Genomic DNA, 19,484 nt, shown 5'->3' on the forward strand with positions numbered 1-19,484 from the left:
TGAAGAACATCAAAACAACCAGCAGGTAGATCAGGCTGCTAAGATTGAAGTAGCTCAGGTGGACCTGGACTGGCAGCATAAAGGTGAATTATTTATAGCCCGATGGGCCCATGACACCTCAGGCCATCAAGGCAGAGATGCAACATACATGTGGGCTCATGATCAAGGGGTGGACCTCACCATGGACACTGTAGCACAGGTTATTTATGACTGTGAAACATGTGCTGCAATCAAGCAAGCCAAACGGTCAAAGCCTCTTTGGTATGGAGGACAATGGCTGAAATATAAATATGGGGAGACCTGGCAGATTGATTCCATCACACTCCCTCAAACTCGCAACGGCAAGTGCCACGTACTTACAACGGTGGAAGCAGCTACCGAATGGCTGGAAACATATCCCGTGTCCCATGCCACCGCCCGGAACACTATCCTGGGCCTTGAAAAGCAAGTCCTATGGCGACATGGCACCCCAGAAAGAATAGAGTCAGACAATGGAACTCATTTCCGAAACAACCTTATAGACACTTGGGCCAAAGAGCATGGTATTGAGTGGGTGTATCACATCCCCTATAATGCACCAGCCTCTGGGAAAATCGAGCAATACAATGGACTGTTAAACTACACTGAATGCAGTCGGTGCTGGGACATTCAAAAATTGGGACACGCTTTTGGCAAAGGCCATCTGGTTAGTCAATACTAGGGGATCTGCCAACCGAACTGGACCTGCCCAATCAAACCTGTTATGTACTGTAGAAGGGGATAAAGTTCCTTTAGTGCACGTAAGAAATATGCTGGGTAAAACAGTCTGGGCTACTCCTGCCTCAGGAGAAGGCAAACCCATTCGTGGAATTGCTTTTGCTCAGGGACCTGGATGCCCATTTATCAGATGTCTTGTTCTCCTTTTAGGCTGTGGATGATTGACCCAGAGCATAAGAATAGTGTGGCTTTAAAGAAAGCATTCCTCCTCATTGGCTGATGGCAAAGCCGAGCAGAAGCCAACACCACCGCCCTACAAGCCCTAATCTACAATGGAATTGGGGATATCAGACTAATTCTAAGCATAGCATGACTGGCCTCAACCTTCAGCACCTGAGAAATCCACCAAACCATGTACCCACACCAAACCCCAACCCTCATGAGACTAATCCTCGCTGCCACAAGAAAGTCCACCCAATTCGGACTTCACACATAACTACCTGCAGTGATAGAAGATCCCACCCCCGTGTCAGCCCTATTGCACTCTAGCACAACAGTAGTAGCAGGAATCTTCCTACTCATTCGCATACACCCCATACTAGCCACCAACCAAACAGCCCTAACTACCTGCCTATGCTTAGGTGCCCTATCAACCCTGTTCGCTGCCACGTGTGCCCTAACCCAAAATGACATTAAAAAAATTATTGCTTTCTCAACACCCAGCCAACTCAGACTAATAATAGTTACCATCAGACTAAACCTCCCACAACTAGCATTCCTACTTATCTCAACCCATGCCCAATAACCGCTTTCTGTTTCTTGTCCAAAATATTAACATCCAGTAAGGTAAGCTGGAGTTTGTTCTTCAGGGAGTACGTAAGAGTGAAAAAGCAATAGATAATATTCTATTGTTGTTATTGAAAATGATTGTTAGAAGGTCAAATTGTCCCATCCAGACAGCAGATAAACATTATACTTTGTGAAATCCCTTAAAGAAGGTTGTGCTTGAACACAAAATCTCCTTCGGACTGTAACATACTCTAGTAATGAAACTGAATGTAGAAATGAAAACTTGAAAACTTGCAGTGACCTTTTTATGTACTGGTTAGGTTCATTTAAACATGGAGTTAAACAAAGACACTGTGAACTTACTCTGCTTTGTTTTGTTATGCAGCATGCTCTGTTTGCCACATTTTGCTTCAATGGGTATTCTTGGTGAATAAGCACAACCAGAAAGCAGGCAGAGCAACAACAGAATTTGGCTCTCACTAATCTAATACTAATGAGTATATAATGCTACAAACAAGATCTTCCTCCCATAGGGTTGATTTGTATCAGTCCCAAACACTCTACGGTAACTAATTCAGATGTGGAAAATAAGTTAAAATGATGTATTAGATATTTTTGATAGAGAAGGGAACTTTTCAAGAAAATGTTTCCTACATTCTGATAAAGAAATTATAGAGTAAATGGTTGTAAATAATTGATAGTCTTCCCTTAGATAGGTGAAAGCAAAACTTTACCATCCTTTTAGCATTTTTTGTTTCTGTCAGCTCTTGTCACTGACAAGATACTTTAATATGCAGCTGTGATGATTTTGCAGATCTTCAAGATGTTTATGTGTTGGGTGTTTAAACCTGTGTTTTCGAAGAACGCTTTTTGGTGACTAAGGGTTTCTCCTTCATGCTCATAGAATGTAGAGCAATATCAATGCTGCTCTAGGTCCAGGTATTAGCCTCTCCAAAAATTCTGTGCTATCTCCATCCTCTTGCTCAGGGACAAGTCCTGGACTGGAACTTTCTTCTAGGAAGCTTGTGGCACTGTAAGTCCTCACTTTTTTTTTTGTTTGTTTGTTGTTGTTGTTCCATGTCTTTACCTCCAGCCCTACTCCTTTCTTCCTGCTCTGTAGCGCTCTGCTCCCACTGCTCTGTTTTTCTCACTCTGCTGTGCTGCTCTCTGACAGCCTGCTGGTACCACCACATCATGCTCTCACTTCCACCACATGGGCAGGAATGGTGGGAGTGAAACCGAGGCACTTCTTATTGCATGGAGACATACACGTAAGAGTAGTGGGGTGAGGATGTGGGAGCACATTGTGCTGGGACACATTGGATATGTGGGGAAGTGCTCTCCAGCCTTGAAACAGGCAGGGAAAGAAACAGGTAACTGAAGGAGTGGATCAATGCTTACACGAATAGGCTAAGGAGTACAGCGTGTTCAATGGTATAGGGTATACGCCACATGTGAGGGCCACTAAATGGTAGGTGGAATATAGGCCAGCTGAAGGTGTTTGAAAATCCCACTGCATGCATTGGAGAGGAGCCCACGCCTGTGACCTGCACAGCCATGCAGGCAGACCCTTCCCTGTGCAGCGTGCTGTGTCTTGCCTTGCACACAATGAGCCCCCTGAGGGCTGTTCTCTTCAGTGCTTGTTAGCTGTACGTGCCACCGGATGTGGCTGAACACTAATCAACACTACTTTGCTCTTTAACATAAAATTTTCCCCCCATTGTTGTTCTTGTTCTTGTGATGTAAGTAGCATCAGACAGCCCCAGCTATTCCAACTGTGTGCTGGGCAGCAAGCTGGCAGGGGAGCAGCTATGGATTCAAAGGTTTCTTCTGATGTGGCAGACGTTTGTCTGCGGGGCTGGGGGCACACAGGGACACATGGGATGAGGAGGGGAGCACAGCAGGTTGGGAAGTTCACTGCATGCTGTTAGTTCACTGCGTGCTCCTGACTGGCAGAAGCACCTGGAAGTCACCCTGAGAGAGGGAGTTAGGAGAATCTTAAGTAGCAATAGAGTGCTGTGAAATGTGTTCATCTGATTCGTGTCAGTATGGAACAATGCTAGGGCCGCATGGTATGATGAATGTGACCTTCTGTCTTACATGCCCTTGTATAACCACAAGTCTAAGAAAAACAGAGTGGTTAATGTATATAGTTCTTGTATCTTGCAAAGGAATGTTTTAGCAACTCGAGTCAATAGAGAGCTTGAAGGAGAATATATTTGTAGGCTTTTCCTTGAAGTCTCTGATATCGGGGGGGGGTTCAGAATACCTGCTAACTATTATGACTATTGCATGGGACACTATGCAAGTCTCTGATATCTGGCCAGGAGATTAAGGAGACGGGGAGAGCTGAAGAACAACTAAAAGACAAAGCTTGCAGGGGATGCTGCACAAGTCTCTGACATACAGCCAAGTTGGACAAAGGAGAAGGACAAGAGGGAGGAAGACTATCAGCACGAGAGACCCCCAGAGGGACCACCAGAGCCTGATACGCATGCTCCAGTGGGAGGGTTTGGATTCTGGAAACTAATTATAATAACCCTGTTTTTTTTAGAAGTAGTAATGAATATGTATTAGCGTAGGAGCATAAAAATCAGCATCTCAATGTAACTGGTGTGCGTCTAGGTGGAGCAGAGACTCCCGGAGGACCCAGCACTGTTTGCTTACCTCTATTCATTTAATAAATTGTAAACTTTAATTGTAACCCTATTTGGGACTTAGCCATTTATTACAGCACTGACAGCATTAAACTAGGATGCTACTTAGTGTCTTTGGAAGACACTACAGGAAAAGGCATTTTTTGCAATGCTTGAAATTTAAATTGGGAAAAATGATTGGAATTACAAAATGAGAAAAAACAGTCAAGTTTGGTTCATGGTACTAGATTTAAAGGATGCCTTTTTCTGACTGCCTGTGGCAACTGAAAGCCAGAAACTCTTTGCCTTTGAATGGGAAAATCCTAATAGAGGATGGAAAACTCAGCTTACTTGGACAGTGTTACCACAGGGGTTCAAGAATAGCCTCACCATATTCGGGAACTGTGATCTTGAAGCTTGAAAGACCCCTTCGGGAAAAGGGGACACTGTTGCAATATGCAAATGATAGCTACTGAAGAAGAAAAGGAATGTGTATAATGGACTATTAGTTTACTTTTTTTTTTTCGGCACTAATACTATGAACCCAGCCTCTTTCCTCAGTAACAGAGTTTACAGATTACCCATTCATGATTACATCAAGACCATGGACACGGTATACTCCAGCTGACCAGACTTAAAGGATACACCCCTAGAAGACGTGGAGGACTGGTATATAGATGGCAGCAGCTTTATCTGCCAGGGACTTCGCCTCACAGGAGGCGAACAAACATCAGCCCAAAAGGTGGAAATCATCGCCTTGATAAGAGCTTTTGAACTGCCAAACATTTGGACAGATTTGAAATATGCCTTAGGTGTGGTGGATGCACACAGGGCAATTTAGAAGGAGAGAGGACTTTTAAACATGCAGAAGAGATACTGAAATTGCTCTGAGCGGTATACCTGCCTACTAAAGTTGACACTAAAGGACATCAAGCAGGGGATACTGATATTGAAAGGGGGAATAGATTGGCTGATGCAGGAGCCAAAGGGGTGGCAGAACAGGCATCTGAAAGTCAAATTTTGGCACTATTACCAGGAACAGAAAAACAAGCATTAACAAAAGCTTTAGAAAATGAAGTATAATATTCTAAGATGTAAACAGAAAATGTTACCTGCAGGTTTAATGCAAATAAATGATGGGAGAATTGTGATACCATTTTAAATTGAATGGTGATTGGAAAACATAATAAAGCATTCTGGGGAGCTGAAGTAGTATAAGAGTTTTTAAATAGAAAATGAATAGGGCCTAATTTGTATATCATTGTTAGACAGGTATAAAAGTAATCAAGCTCCAAACAGTGGTAAATTAATTTTTTTTGAACTCCCAAGAAAAGGGGAGTATCAGTATTTGTCGGTATTAACTGACACATTTTCAGGATGGCCAGAAGCATTCCCAACTAGAACAGCCAAGGCTGGGGAGGTAATTAAGATACAAGAAATAATATCTCATTTTGGGGTTTCAGCAACTATATCCTCTGACAGGGGCAAAAGTGGTACAACAAATTACTTCACACCACATATCGTCCTCAGTCGAGTGGCCAAGTAGTAAAAATGAACCACTTAATCAAACAACAAAGTGTGAAATTAGGACAAGATGCAAATTTGGCCTGGCCTCAGTATCTTCCTTTAGCCCTTTTGCATATACGAACTAGACCAAGGGCAAAGGAAGGGCTAAGCTCCTTTGAAATATTATATGGACAACCCTATGGCATATGAAGAGGAATATCCATGCAAGCTGGGGATGAAATTATGACCTCCTATATAGTGGTTTTAGGTAAACAGCTTAATTAAATTGGAAAGCATGTGAGTGGGACTCCGGGTAGAGGGTTAGATGGACCGGTGCGCAATAGACAACCTGGAGATTATGTGTATGTAAAGTCTCTTGCAGAGAAGACCTTGAAACCACAGTGGGAAGGACCGTTCCAGGTCACAGCGATCAGAATCAAGGAACAGAATGCCTGGATCCATCACACCAGAGTGAAAAAGGCACACAAGACCCCATGGAAGGTTACTCAGGTGTGACCTGGAAGGTTGCATTTCTCACAGTCTTAATGGTATCATTGGTCAAGGAAACTGAACAGTAGGTGCACAATACCTATGTGAAACTCACACAGGCAGTGAGTAATAGTTTCAACCTTCCTGACTGTTGGGTATACACAGTGCTGCCTAGAGGCAACCTAGAATTATGAATTGGACATTGACCTTTGTGCACCTAAGAAATGGAACATGTCCATTTGGCAAGGATGATTGTGTACATCTAGGAGAGAGATTTGAACTACTCCCACATGAAAATGTTAACATATACACCAGATGCTTAAACGATAAAACCCCATGCGTAGGTACAGGTCCACTTAGTTATTTAGCCCTGGAACCCGACAACTGTAGTATGGCAGAAATGTTACTAAAATTAGAGATAATGGTGTAGGTGTCACAATATGTGCTGATAAAAAGGATACGAACTCAGGATCTCACGGCCTCAATTCTCTCATGCAAATTTGCAAGCTACAAAAAGGATTCTATTGGCTATGTGGAGATGGGCGTGCTAGAAAAAGCTTACCCTTAAATTGGAAGGGTCATTGTATTGGGGGCTATCTTAGCCCTCGAAGGGGTATATTCACTGAACCACCTCCGGGAATAGTCCGGACCTTATGGAGACAAACATGTACTGTTTCGAATAACCCCCTCGTGATGAGACTCACGGGATTCCATAGTTTTGTAAGGTGGTTGATTTCATCAACCACCAATTAGAAAAAGATGTTGTAAATATCTCAGACACATTAGAAATTATTGAAAATGCCACAGGCCATACCCAGACTGTCGCCCCCCAACACACACCCAGCCGCCTGCTATCCCCGGCTGGGGCCCCACGGGCAGACCCTTCCCCACCTTGCACCCTGACCCCCTCCACCCCACAGCGGCCAGGCCCTGCCCCTTCCCACCCCCTCAGCCCGGGGCAGCCCAACCAATAGGCCTGCTGACGCCCCTCCCCGTTAAACAGCAGTCCCTGCGCTGAGCCTTCCAGCTCTACTTAGGGTGGAGAATGAGGTTTTCTTAATCACACTGTTCTTCTGCTAGCCACTTTTGCTAGCACACGTGTAAGTTAAAGCAAAGGATAGATTCTCACACCTCTACATGCTATTAGTGAAGATACCCCAAGAGAGGGTTCAGTAACATGCTGCCGAAGGATCTAGATCAGGCAGCATGCTTTATGGAATGCAACTATCAAGCAGACTAATTTGAGCATTCATTTAAATATACAAATTATAAAAAAATCAATTAAAATTTTCTGTAAGATTAGACAGAAGTTTGCTGGTGTCTAATCATTACTTTTATAATACTCCTGTGTTTTGTATGAAATCAACCAATAGAACTAGAAGGACTGAACAAAATGTGATAGCTAACTTTTTTCCTGTCAGGCTTAAGTGCTGTTTTCCAGTGTTCCATTTGAGGACACAGCTGTATAGTAATGGTTATTGCCTGAAAAATGGTGTTGTACAGAGTAGTGAGTTGCATTTCAGTCTTTTGTTTGAGGAACTGTTTTGCTTTCTGTGGACCAAATGTGCTGAAATACCCAGCCTTTCGCCGCCGCTGTCTGGATCACTGGTTTCAGTGGGAGCCATGATTGTCCTGGGGTGCTGTAAATCTGAACTGAATGAAAGGGAGAGAATTTGTCCAATTCATCTTAGGTATGTTTCTTACTTGTTTAACAACAATATACAAGGGCATGCAGGCCAAGGGCCCAATCCCTTTTGTGTAGGGTGATTTGGGTGAGGAAATTGAGTGTACCCACAGTAAGTTTGCAGATGACACCATGCTGGGGGGGAAGTGTCGATCTGCTGGAGGGTAGGAAGGCCCTGCAGAGAGACCTGGACAGGTTGGGTCAATGGGCAGAGGCCAATGGGATGAGGTTCAACATGGTCAAGTGCCGGGTCCTGCACTTTGGCCACAACAACCTCATGCAACGCTACAGGCCTGGGGCAGAGTGGCTGGAAAGCTGTGCAGAGGAAAGGACCTGGGTGTGCTAGTCGATGCTCACCTGAACATGAGCCAGCAGTGTGTGTAGGTAGCCAAGAAGGCCAACGGCATCCTGGCTTGTATCAGGAACAGTGTAACCAGAAGGAAAAGGGAGGTGATCGTCCCCCTGTACTCTGCTCTGGTGAGGCCACCCCTCGAGTACTGTGTTCAGCTTTGGGCCCCTCAGTGCAAGAAGGACATCAAGGCCCTGGAGCGTGTCCAGAGAAGGGCTATGAAGCTGGTGAAGGGCCTGAAACACAAGTCCTATGGGGAGTGGCTGAGGGAACTGGGGTTGTTTAGTTTGGGGAAGAGGAGGCTCAGGGGAGACCTTATTGCTCTCTACAACTACCTGAAAGGGAGGTGTGGGGAGCTGGGGGTTGGCCTCTTCTCGCAGATAACTAGCGATAGGACTAGAGGGAATGGCCTCAAGTTGTGCCAGGGGATGTTCAGGTTGGAAATGAAGAGACATTCCTTCTCAGAAAGAGTAGTCAGGCATTGGAACAGGTTGCCCAGGGAGGTGGTGGAGTCACTATCCCTGGGGGTGTTCAAGGAAAGGTTGGATGTGGTGCTTAGGGACGTGGTTTAGTGGGCGACATTGGTGGTAGGGAGATGGTTGGACCAGATGATCTTGAAGGTTTTTTCCAACCTTAATGATTCTGTGATTCTATGAAAACTCTCAGTAGAATTGTAGAATCCTTGAACTCAGTATGGGTGTAGACTTGAGCTAAAATCTACATTCTTTTATGAGGTGAATGGAAAAACATCTTCACTTCTTTTTTGTAAATGACATCAGTGTCCAAATGAATGGATGCTTCAGAAAGAGCAATGGAAGCAGCACAAAGATGGGCTCTAATTTAAGGGAATAAGGTTTACCATATGGCTGTGGGTAGGACCATGTGCCCATATGATTGTCCTCTGAGCACTCTTGAGTGCCCTTCAGCTCATTTTCAGTATGGAAACACTGGGTTAGTAGGATGATCCCAGCTTTGTAGGTGATGGTCTGTCTCTGAGGGAAAAGGATGGCCCAGCTCTGATAGGCCTGTTGGAGTGGCAGTGGTATGCAACTACTAAATATACCTGTATATTTAAATAGTGCTTGTGTATAGTCATTTATCAGTCTTCATTGGAAGGATATAATGTATATACTGCTCTGATGGCAGCAGGCTGGAATAGGAGTTTACCAAGAAGCCTCATGTAATAGTTTGAGTTTGGAGACATCATAGATTTAGGAACACCGAGGAATAACCCAGCTTGTTGTTTCAGTGCTATGAGGGGGATAGCGGGCATAATTATGAGTATAATACTTAGACTCTTTGCTGATATACTGTGCGAAAATTAAAAAGAAAAATTGGAAACACCTTTCACTATGCCTTCAGGGTTATTTTTTTTTTGTCAGGCCTGTCTTTCTTTGTTATCTGTGCCAGAAGGGAAAGATGAGTCTTATTTATATATTATATCTTCTCAGAAGTCAGTGAAGTGAGACGGAGGCTATGAATATCTTATTACTTACCTGGCTCTTTAGCATTTTAATTGATGCCCTGCAAATGTCATCAAAATATTTCTTAGGATAAGCACACTGGAAATCTGTCTGAAAATGTTGATGCTGGATTCTGAATGTAATGAAAATATTCATTTGAATTTATGAAATAGTTTGAAAAGCTTTCTGTTGAGGTGCATCGCAAAAGACATGAATCTTGGAGACCTACCTGGAAGTATTTGAGAACATCAATTTGAAGACTATTTCTGTTTTTCTAAATTATGAATAATTCCTTTAAAAAAAAGAGTCACAGAAAGGTAGTCAGTTGCAACAAAATCTATGTAATATTTTCATATTATTCACTTCTTTTTTTATATTCCTTATTTTAGGAAGAACATTTTGTGTAATTTTAGAGTATCTATATGGAAATAGAGAAGAATGTGCAATCTTCTACAGGGTGGCATGGGGATGAACAACCTTCAGGCAGAGTTCTTCTCTGCTCATTATTGTATTTAAGCTGCTGTTGAAACTTTATTTTTCAGTTATTGATCTTCTTTCATATTCCAACAAGAGAGTGATAACAAACTTCCTGCAACAAGCACTTGGCGATCCTACACTGAATGAAATGTTCTTGTTCTCAACATTCAAACTGCAGCCAAAGAACACAGCCACCATATTTGTCCTGTATTCATCAACTGGAGACAGCAAGTCTATTTTGAGTTTACAGTAATGGGATGGGTGAATAAAGGTGAGTTGTTTGGAGTAAGTAGAGTAAAACTAGTATGGGATCCATGGTTATTGGTGCCTCACAGAGGGACATTGAAAATAGCGCGACTAACCTTTGTGCTCGAGTCATTCCTGCTTAGGGTTGTATCCACTTAGCCCCCCCTCCACAAGTCAAAAGACTTGGCAACATCCGCTCTCCCCTTCTGCTGCCTCCCTCTCGCTGGATGCTGCTTTCTCCTGGGCAGGGAAAGCTGACCTGACAGCCAGCTGGTATCTCTGCTCTACCATACAGCGTGCTTTGAGTAATGCTGAGAAAGTGGGGGTGGGGACAAAGTATTGGAGAAAGGAGTCATTTTTTTTCCTCCTTTTCTTCTCCTTTGGGACAATCACTGGTTCTAATTACTTAGGAATACTTAATACTTAGGAATACTTAGGAATGTAAGGGACACACGCATGTGCTGTCTCATGCATATGAAAGGCCAGTTCTTGTTCCATTGACCCTGGAGGTTAGCTGTGACTACGCAAGACAAACATTCCTAGCATTTACAGGATCTTTTGGGTGAATTAAAGTGTATGTTCTTAATTTAATGAAATTGGTTCATTAGGAGGCAGAGTAGAAACTTCAATAAATTTTCATTACTTTCTAGACCGTATCTAGGATATATTGCAATATTAAGGTTCAGTGAAAAATGATCAGATGATGTAAATTATTGTTGCTCCACTGCTATGATAATTTGCTGCTGTCGTTATTATAGTCAGGCAGCTGACTGGGCCTATATATGAGAAAGTACTGAAAAATTTCAGTTTAGATATAGGAAAATTATTCTATATGCTGAAGAAAAGCACAACTTTTATTTGGGAAATGCAGAGAAATGAGTTGGATAAAACACTGGCAGTTTTATCAGGTCTACCAAAGTCCTTCTGAAGTCAGAGAAAAAGAACTTATCTGCTATGCTTGTACTGAGGGCAGGTGAGATGTGGTCACAGTCATATCAGTAACTGTAGTGCAGTTCCTAAAACTGTTTACTTAATTTCTAAATAAGTAATATATCACACATGCTTTCTCTCTATTCCTCACTCACTTGTGCATGCACAAAATTATGCCTGTAAATGTTATATAAGAGTTATATAGGAATGAATATGTATATACATGTGTATGTAAATAATTTTAAGCTCATCACACTTTTTGACTTGCAACAATACCTGCGTGACTGATAGTTACTGATATGCTATAATTAACAGACTTGGGAATCTTCATGGTGGAAAATTGCATGGTTTCTTTTGGTTTTGTCCTCAGCATATTAGTGTTGTATTTGAGAAGTGTCTGTGACAGAATTGTGGTGTACAGATGGACAACGTGAAGAAGCTTCTACTGTCAGTGACTAGTGCCATTTTTACTCTGAGTAGTTGTGGGGCTTTTGTAACCTACCTGTTGTAAAGGACTGGTTGAACATATGGAGGCTTTTCACAGCAAGTCTATTCTACAGGGGTCTCTTTGCCTCGTTATTTTAGTGCACCTTGTTTAAGACGTATGGCACTGTGCGAATAGTAGGCAGTGTTTCACAGTGTTTTCACATGTGATGTCTCTGGAAGTGTCAAGTGTCCCATATGGCTACTTCATACTGTTAAACTGCATCCAGAAGATCATCACGTGAACTGAAAGTATGGAGTGTGGGGACTGTTTGTGATCTTCTCAAGGGTGGAGATCATCACTTCAGTGGTGAGCCAATGTTGACATCTTAGCAAAACATAAGGTTTAAATATCTGGGCTTTTGGAAGGGTCCATACAGGCATTCCTCTGCATGATATTTCTGCTTATGCACCCAAGTTTCATCTAAGTAGCCCAAAGCCAGCCTTAGTTACCTTTTAAAATGCTACATATGAAAACTGCATTCCCCATGGTTTGCTGATGTTCTGTTTTTGTTATGGTAGACATGATAGTAAATATGTTCATAATAACAAAATGTTATTTAAAGCACAAATTTTATGTGAGATTTTTTTCCCTTTGATTTGCTAAGTCCATACTGATGTCTTACCTGGCCCAGCATTAGCTTACCTACATGATATAGTAACTTCTGCCATGGTTATCACCATTTTATAGTCTTATTGATGCAAGATAGGTTGAGTTCAGATGTTCTAGGTGTGTCTGAATTGCCAGGCAACTGTTTAACTTGTTTTGGTTAGGCCAATGTGCTTCTTGGACACAAATTACAAATGAAGTCCATGGGTTTCTTATCCTTTTTGAACACTTCCTTTCTGGAAAAAACAGTGGTAAATGCATAAAACTAATATAACTTAACAACTCTGTAAAGTGATTCATACTTACCGTCAGGATTAGTAGTTTCATTGAAAGTCTGTTTCCTAAATAGAGCAGGTGAGCCACTTACCCTCAGGAATGTCAGTGTAAGACATCTTAGCAGCAAAAAGTTAACGCAGGGGCTTGGATGGTTAAGTCTTATGGAGTCAGTGGTCCAGCAAAAATCTCCCTTCAAAAGCCTACTTGTCCTGGTTTCAGTTAGAACAGAATTAATTTTCTTCCTAGTAGCTGGTGGAATGCTGTGTTTTGGCTTAGGATGAGAAGAGTGCTGATAACACCCCGATGCTTTAATTGTTGCAGAGCAGTGCTTACACTAAGCCAAGGACATCTCAGCCTTTTGCTCTGTCCTGCCAACGGGCAGGCTGGGGGTGCAGTAAGAGCTGGGAGGGGACAGACCCAGGAAAGGTGACCCAAACTAGCCAAAGGGGTATTCCATCCCATCTGACGTCATGCTAAACAATATATAGGGGTGGCTAGCCTGGGGGAGGGGGCCGGACTCCTATTATCACCATTGTATTATTATTATTATTGTTATTATTTTTTTTGTTATTATTATTTTCCTGTCTTATTAAGCTGTCTTTATCTCAACTCACGGGCTTCACTTTCCATTTCTCTCCCCTGTCCCAGAGAGGGAGGGGGGAGGTTGAGCGAACGGCTGCGTGGTGTTTAGCTGCCGGCCGGGTTAAACCACGACAGTCTTTTTGGCGCCCAACGTGGGGCCCGAAAGGTTGAGATAACGGCAGATCTGACCAGAGTGTGTTAAACTAAAATTGGTGTAAGGATTAGACCTGCTTAATAGTCCCTTGTCATGATGCTGATTGCTTTAATCTCAACTCTGCTGCGCCTGTTTTCCAAATTGAGTATTATAGTACATTATTTTCCGTATTTGCTCTCTGTAGTGTTGTTTATCCTCTCCGGGCCCTGGTTTCAGATCATTATGGTACTGAGTGTTATAGCAATGGCTTAGGAGACAATAAGATATCTGGTCATGACTCTAACTTGGTATTTATACTCAGTAACATCGTGGACTCTGTACTTTGGAAACAGTATCTTGGGAACTATTAGCAATTATACCTATTGTTTTTCTCCGTTAGAGAGTCAATCTGTGGAGGGGAAAGGGGAAGATATTTTTTCTTACTTGATTACTCTCCCTTTCTCCTTCACCACCCCTGTATCCTCCTGGATCACTTTGCCTTCCTCCTTCACCACCCTCTTATCCCCTGAGCTTGTCACAATAGCTCTCCAAGATATTGAATATTCTTGGGATACTCAGACTACCATAGTCTTGTTGTTCTGCCTCCTGAATGCACTTCAGATCCTGCTTAAAGTTAAACAACTACTTAGGAAGCTCATCCGGAGATCTGCCCGGAGGCAGTATAGTTGTGGGTGGCAGGGAGTATGGGTGGATATGGGCAGGCATCTAGAGCAGTTGGCACCCCCAGTGTTTTGGAAATTCACCCCTGAACAATGGCAAAATCCTCAAAAACTGGCAGAATGCTTGAAAAAAAGGTGTCATGATTCTGGCAGTTCCAAAGTAACACAAATCATTGTAACGTGCTGGGGCCTGGCTCATGCCTATCGAGCTGCCATTGATACTGCTATCAACTTAGTGACAGACCCTGCAGCCACTCCAAGCCCTGTGACAGATCCAACGGCCACTGTGACCCCTACGGTGGATTCTGCAGCCGCTCCAGCTCCGGTTCCTGCAGCCACTCCAGTCCCAGCTCCTGCAGCCGCTCCAGCTCTGGTTCCTGCAGCTGCTCCAGTCCCAGCTCCTGCAGCCGCTCCAGTCCCAGCTCCTGCAGTCGCTCCAGTTCCAGCTTCTGCAGCCGCTCCAGCCCCAGCTCCTGCAGCCGCACCAGTTCCAGCTCCTGCAGCCGCTCCAGTCCCAGCTCCCGCAGCCGCTCCAGCTCTGGTTCCTGCAGCCGCTCCAGTTCCAGCTTCCGCAGCCGCTCCAGCCCCAGCTCCTGCAGCCGCTCCAGTTCCAGCTCCTGCAGTCGCTCCAGTTCCAGCTCCTGCAGCCGCTCCAGTCCCAGCTCCTGCAAGTGCTCCAGTCCCAGCTCCTGCAAGTGCTCCAGTCCCAGCTCCTGCCGCTACTCCAGTCCCAGCTCCTGCAACTGCTCCAGCTCCAGCTCCTGCAGCCGCTCCAGCTCCGGTTCCTGCAACTGCTCCAGCTCCTGCAGCCGCTCCAGCTCCTGTGGCTGTGTCAGAAAAACGAGCTGTAGCAGTGCAAGTTGATCTTGCAGAGGGTATTCCAACCCCTGTAATGGGGTCAGAGAAACAAGCTGTAGCAGTGCAAGTTGATCCTGCAGAGGGTATTCCAACCCCTGTGGCAGACCCTGTAACAAGGTCAGAGAAACGAGCTGTAGCAGTGCAAGTTGACCCTGCAGAGGGTATTCCAACCTCTGTGGCAGACCCTGTAACAAAGTCAGAGAAACGAGCAGTAGCAGTGCAAGCTGCCCCTGTAGAGAAGGTGAAAAAATGGTATAGAGATTCAGGTCGTTTAGAACGCAGAGAGTCTTCTGCCAATCCAGGTAAGGCTTCTGCCAAAACTAGGTATAGAGATGACGAAGATGACGACGACGCTGGGCCATCAAGGATTCAGGAGGAGGAAGATGAGGATGTCGAAAAATCAACAGCAACTACCCGAAGCCTAAACAAGCGCGAGCTACGAGACGTGCGAAAAGATTTTGGTCGCTGTATAGGTGAGCAGCTTGTTACCTGGCTGCTCCGGTGCTGGGACTCTGGAGCCAATTGTGTGGAATTAGACGGCAGGGAAGCCAAGCGGCTGGGATCCCTTGCTCGAGACGCCGGCATTGACAAAGCAATTGCAGATGGAGCACAATCCACCAGCCTCTGGAGGCGTCTCCTCTCAGCTGTGAGGGAAAGGTATCCCTTCAAGGAAGAACTTTTATGTCTACCAGGCAAGTGGACCACTATGGAGAAGGGAATCCAGTACCTGAGGGAATTAGCCGTACGGGAAGTGATTTATGAGGATCCAGACCTCAGACAAACATCCAAAGACCCAGATGAAGTCAAGTGTACATGACCCATGTGGCGGAAGTTTGTACGGAGTGCACCATCATCATATGCCAGCTCATTGGCAATAATGGCCTGGAAAGAGGATGAGGAACCCACAGTGGATGAAGTAGCTAAACAACTCCGGCAGTACGAAGAAAGTCTCTCCTCTTCCTTACAGGCCTGCGTCTCAGCTGTGCAGAAACTTTCTGAAGAGGTCCACCAACTTAAAGAGAATCTATCTTCCCCCCAACCTGAACCAACCAGTGTCCAACGACCAAAAGAGAACACTTGGGAGAAACTTTCTGAAAAGTTTCACCAACTTGAAGAGAGATTATTCTCCTCCATACCTGTACAAAGCAGTGTCTCAGCTGTCAGGGGTAGGCGTTCACCCACACAAGGAAGACGATATGGTGGGTACTCACCCCGTGCCTGTGGTTTTACTTACGAGACCATGGAGAGGACATGAGAAAATGGGATGGAAAATCTACCGCGACCCTAGAGGCACGGGTACGTGAGTTGCAAAAGAAAACAATCAGGAAAAAGGGATTCTCTGAAAAGTTTGCTGCTCCAACTTCCAGAAGACAGTCCTTCAAACACAGAAACGAAGAAGATTCTGACCAGGATTAGGGGGGCCCTGCCTCCAGCCAGGGGGAGGAAAGGGACAATCGAGTTTATTGGACTGTGTGGATTCAATGGCCTGGCACGTCAGACGCACAGAAGTATAAGGCTTTAGTAGACACCGGTGCACAATGTACTATAATGCCATCGAGCTATAAAGGACCAGAGCCCATCTATATTTGTGGAGTGACAGGGGGATCTCAGCAGTTGACTGTATTGGAGGCTGAAGTGAGTCTGACTGGGAATGAGTGGCAAAAGCACCGCATTGTGACTGGCCCGGATGCTCCATGTATCCTTGGCATAGACTATCTTAGAAGAGGATATTGCAAGGACCCAAAAGGGTTCCGGTGGGCTTTTGGTATAGCTGCCTTAGAGACAGAGGGCATTAAACAATTATCTACCTTGCCTGGTCTCTCAGAGGACCCCTCTGTTGTGGGGTTGCTGAGGGTCGAAGAACAGCAAGTGCCAATCGCTACCACAACTGTGCACCGGCGGCAATATCGCACCAACCGAGACTCCCTGATTCCCATCCATAAGCTAATTCGTCAATTGGAGAGCCAAGGAGTGATCAGCAAGACCCATTCACCTTTCAAAAGTCCCATATGGCCAGTGCGAAAGTCTAATGGTGAGTGGAGACTAACAGTGGACTATCGTGGCCTGAACGAAGTCACGCCACCACTGAGTGCTGCAGTGCTGGACATGCTGGAACTTCAGTATGAACTTGAGTCGAAGGCAGCCAAGTGGTACGCCACAATTGAGATCGCTAATGCATTTTTCTCCATCCCTCTAGCAGCAGAGTGCAGGCCACAATTTGCCTTCACTTGGAGGGGAGTCCAATATACTTGGAATCGGCTGCCCCAGGTGTGGAAACACAGCCCTACCATTTGCCATGGACTGATCCAGTCTGCGCTAGAGCAGGGGGAAGCTCCTGAACACCTGCAGTACATTGATGACATTATTGTGTGGGGTGACACAGCAGAAGAAGTTTTCGGGAAAGGGAAGAAAATAGTCCAAATCCTTCTGAAAGCCGGTTTTGCCATAAAACAAAATAAAGTCAAAGGACCTGCACGAGAGATCCAGTTTTTAGGAATAAAATGGCAAGATGGACGTCGTCAAATCCCAATGGATGTGATCAACAAAATAACAGCTATGTCTCCACCAACTAACAAAAAAGAAACACAGACTTTCCTAGGTGTTGTGGGGTTTTGGAGAATGCACATCCCAAATTACAGTCTGATTGTAAACCCGCTCTACCAAGTAACCCGTAAGAAGAATGAGTTTGAATGGGGCCCTGAACAGCGACAAGCCTTTGAACAAATCAAGCAGGAAATAGTCCATGCAGTAGCCCTTGGGCCAGTTCGAACAGGACCAGATGTAAAGAATGTGCTCTACACTGCAGCCGGGGAGAATGGCCCCACCTGGAGCCTCTGGCAGAAAGAACCTGGGGAAACTCGAGGTCGGCCCCTGGGGTTTTGGAGTCGGGGATACAGAGGATCTGAGGCCCGCTATACTCCAACTGAAAAGGAGATATTGGCAGCATATGAAGGAGTTCGATCTGCTTCGGAGGTGGTCGGTACTGAAGCGCAGCTCCTCCTAGCACCCCGATTGCCGGTACTAGGCTGGATGTTCAAGGGAAGGGTCCCCTCTACGCATCATGCAACTGATGCTACATGGAGCAAGTGGGTTGCACTGATTACTCAGCGGGCTCGAATAGGAAACCCCAGTCGCCCAGAAATATTGGAAGTGATCATGGACTGGCCAGAAGGCAAATACTTTGGGATATCATCAGAGGAGGAGGTGGGTCGTGCTGAAGAAGCCCCACTGTACAACCAGTTACCAGAGAATGAAAAGAAATATGCCCTGTTCACTGATGGGTCCTGTCGTATTGTGGGGAAGCATCGGAGATGGAAGGCTGCTGTATGGAGTCCTACGAGACGAGTTGCAGAAGCTGCTGAGGGAGAAGGTGAATCGAGTCAGTTTGCAGAAGTGAAAGCCATTCAGCTGGCTTTAGACATTGCTGAACGAGAAAAATGGCCAGTTCTCTATCTCTACACCGATTCATGGATGGTAGCAAATGCCCTGTGGAGATGGTTACAGTAATGGAAGCAAAACAACTGGCAGCGCAGGGGCAAACCCATCTGGGCTGCTGCATTGTGGCAAGATATTGCTGCTCGGGTAGAGAACCTGGCTGTGAAAGTACGCCACGTAGATGCTCATGTGCCCAAGAATCGGGCTACTGAAGAACATCAAAACAACCAGCAGGTAGATCAGGCTGCTAAGATTGAAGTAGCTCAGGTGGACCTGGATTGGCAGCATAAAGGTGAATTATTTATAGCCCGATAGGCCCATGACACCTCAGGCCATCAAGGTAGAGATGCAACATACAGATGGGCTCGTGATCGAGGGGTGGACCTGACCATGGACGCTATAGCACAGGTCATTTATGACTGTGAAACATGTGCTGCAATCAAGCAAGCCAAACGGTCAAAGCCTCTTTGGTATGGAGGACGATGGCTGAAATATAAATATGGAGAGGCCTGGCAGATTGATTCCATCACACTCCCTCAAACTCGCAATGGCAAGCGCCACGTACTTACAATGGTGGAAGCAACCACCGGATGGCTGGAAACATATCCTGTGCCTCATGCCACCGCCCGGAACACCATCCTGGGCCTTGAAAAGCAAGTCCTATGGCGACATGGCACCCCAGAAAGAATAGAGTCAGACAATGGGACTCACTTCCGAAACAACCTTATAGACACTTGGGCCAAAGAACATGGTATTGAATGGGTGTATCACATCCCCTATCATGCACCAGCCTCCGGGAAAGTTGAACGATACAATGGCCTGTTAAAGACTACCTTGAAAGCAATGGGCGCTGGGACGTTCAAAAACTGGGATACGCATTTGGCAAAGGCCACCTGGTTAGTCAATACTAGGGGATCTGCCAACAGAGCTGGACCTGCCCAATCAAACCTGTTACGTACTGTAGATGGGGATAAAGTTCCTGTAGTGCATGTAAAAAATATGCTGGGTAAAACAGTCTGGGCTACTCCTGCCTCAGGAAAAGGCAAACCTATTCGTGGAATTGTTTTCGCTCAGGGACCTGGATACACTTGGTGGGTGATGCAAAAGAACGGAGAGGTCCGGTGTGTACCTCAAGGAGATTTAATACTGGGTGAGAATAGCC

General features: G+C 45.1%; 1 pseudogene; it reads left to right on the forward strand.

Moving 5' to 3' along the window:
* The first annotated feature begins 4,659 nt into the window (after window positions 1–4,659).
* LOC140000521 (endogenous retrovirus group V member 2 Env polyprotein-like) overlaps window positions 4,660–19,484 on the forward strand; it is a 187,690-nt pseudogene continuing 172,865 nt past the window's right edge.

The sequence above is a fragment of the Anas platyrhynchos genome, chromosome W, assembly GCF_047663525.1.
Source record: "Anas platyrhynchos isolate ZD024472 breed Pekin duck chromosome W, IASCAAS_PekinDuck_T2T, whole genome shotgun sequence".
Taxonomy (NCBI): Eukaryota; Metazoa; Chordata; class Aves; order Anseriformes; family Anatidae; genus Anas; species Anas platyrhynchos.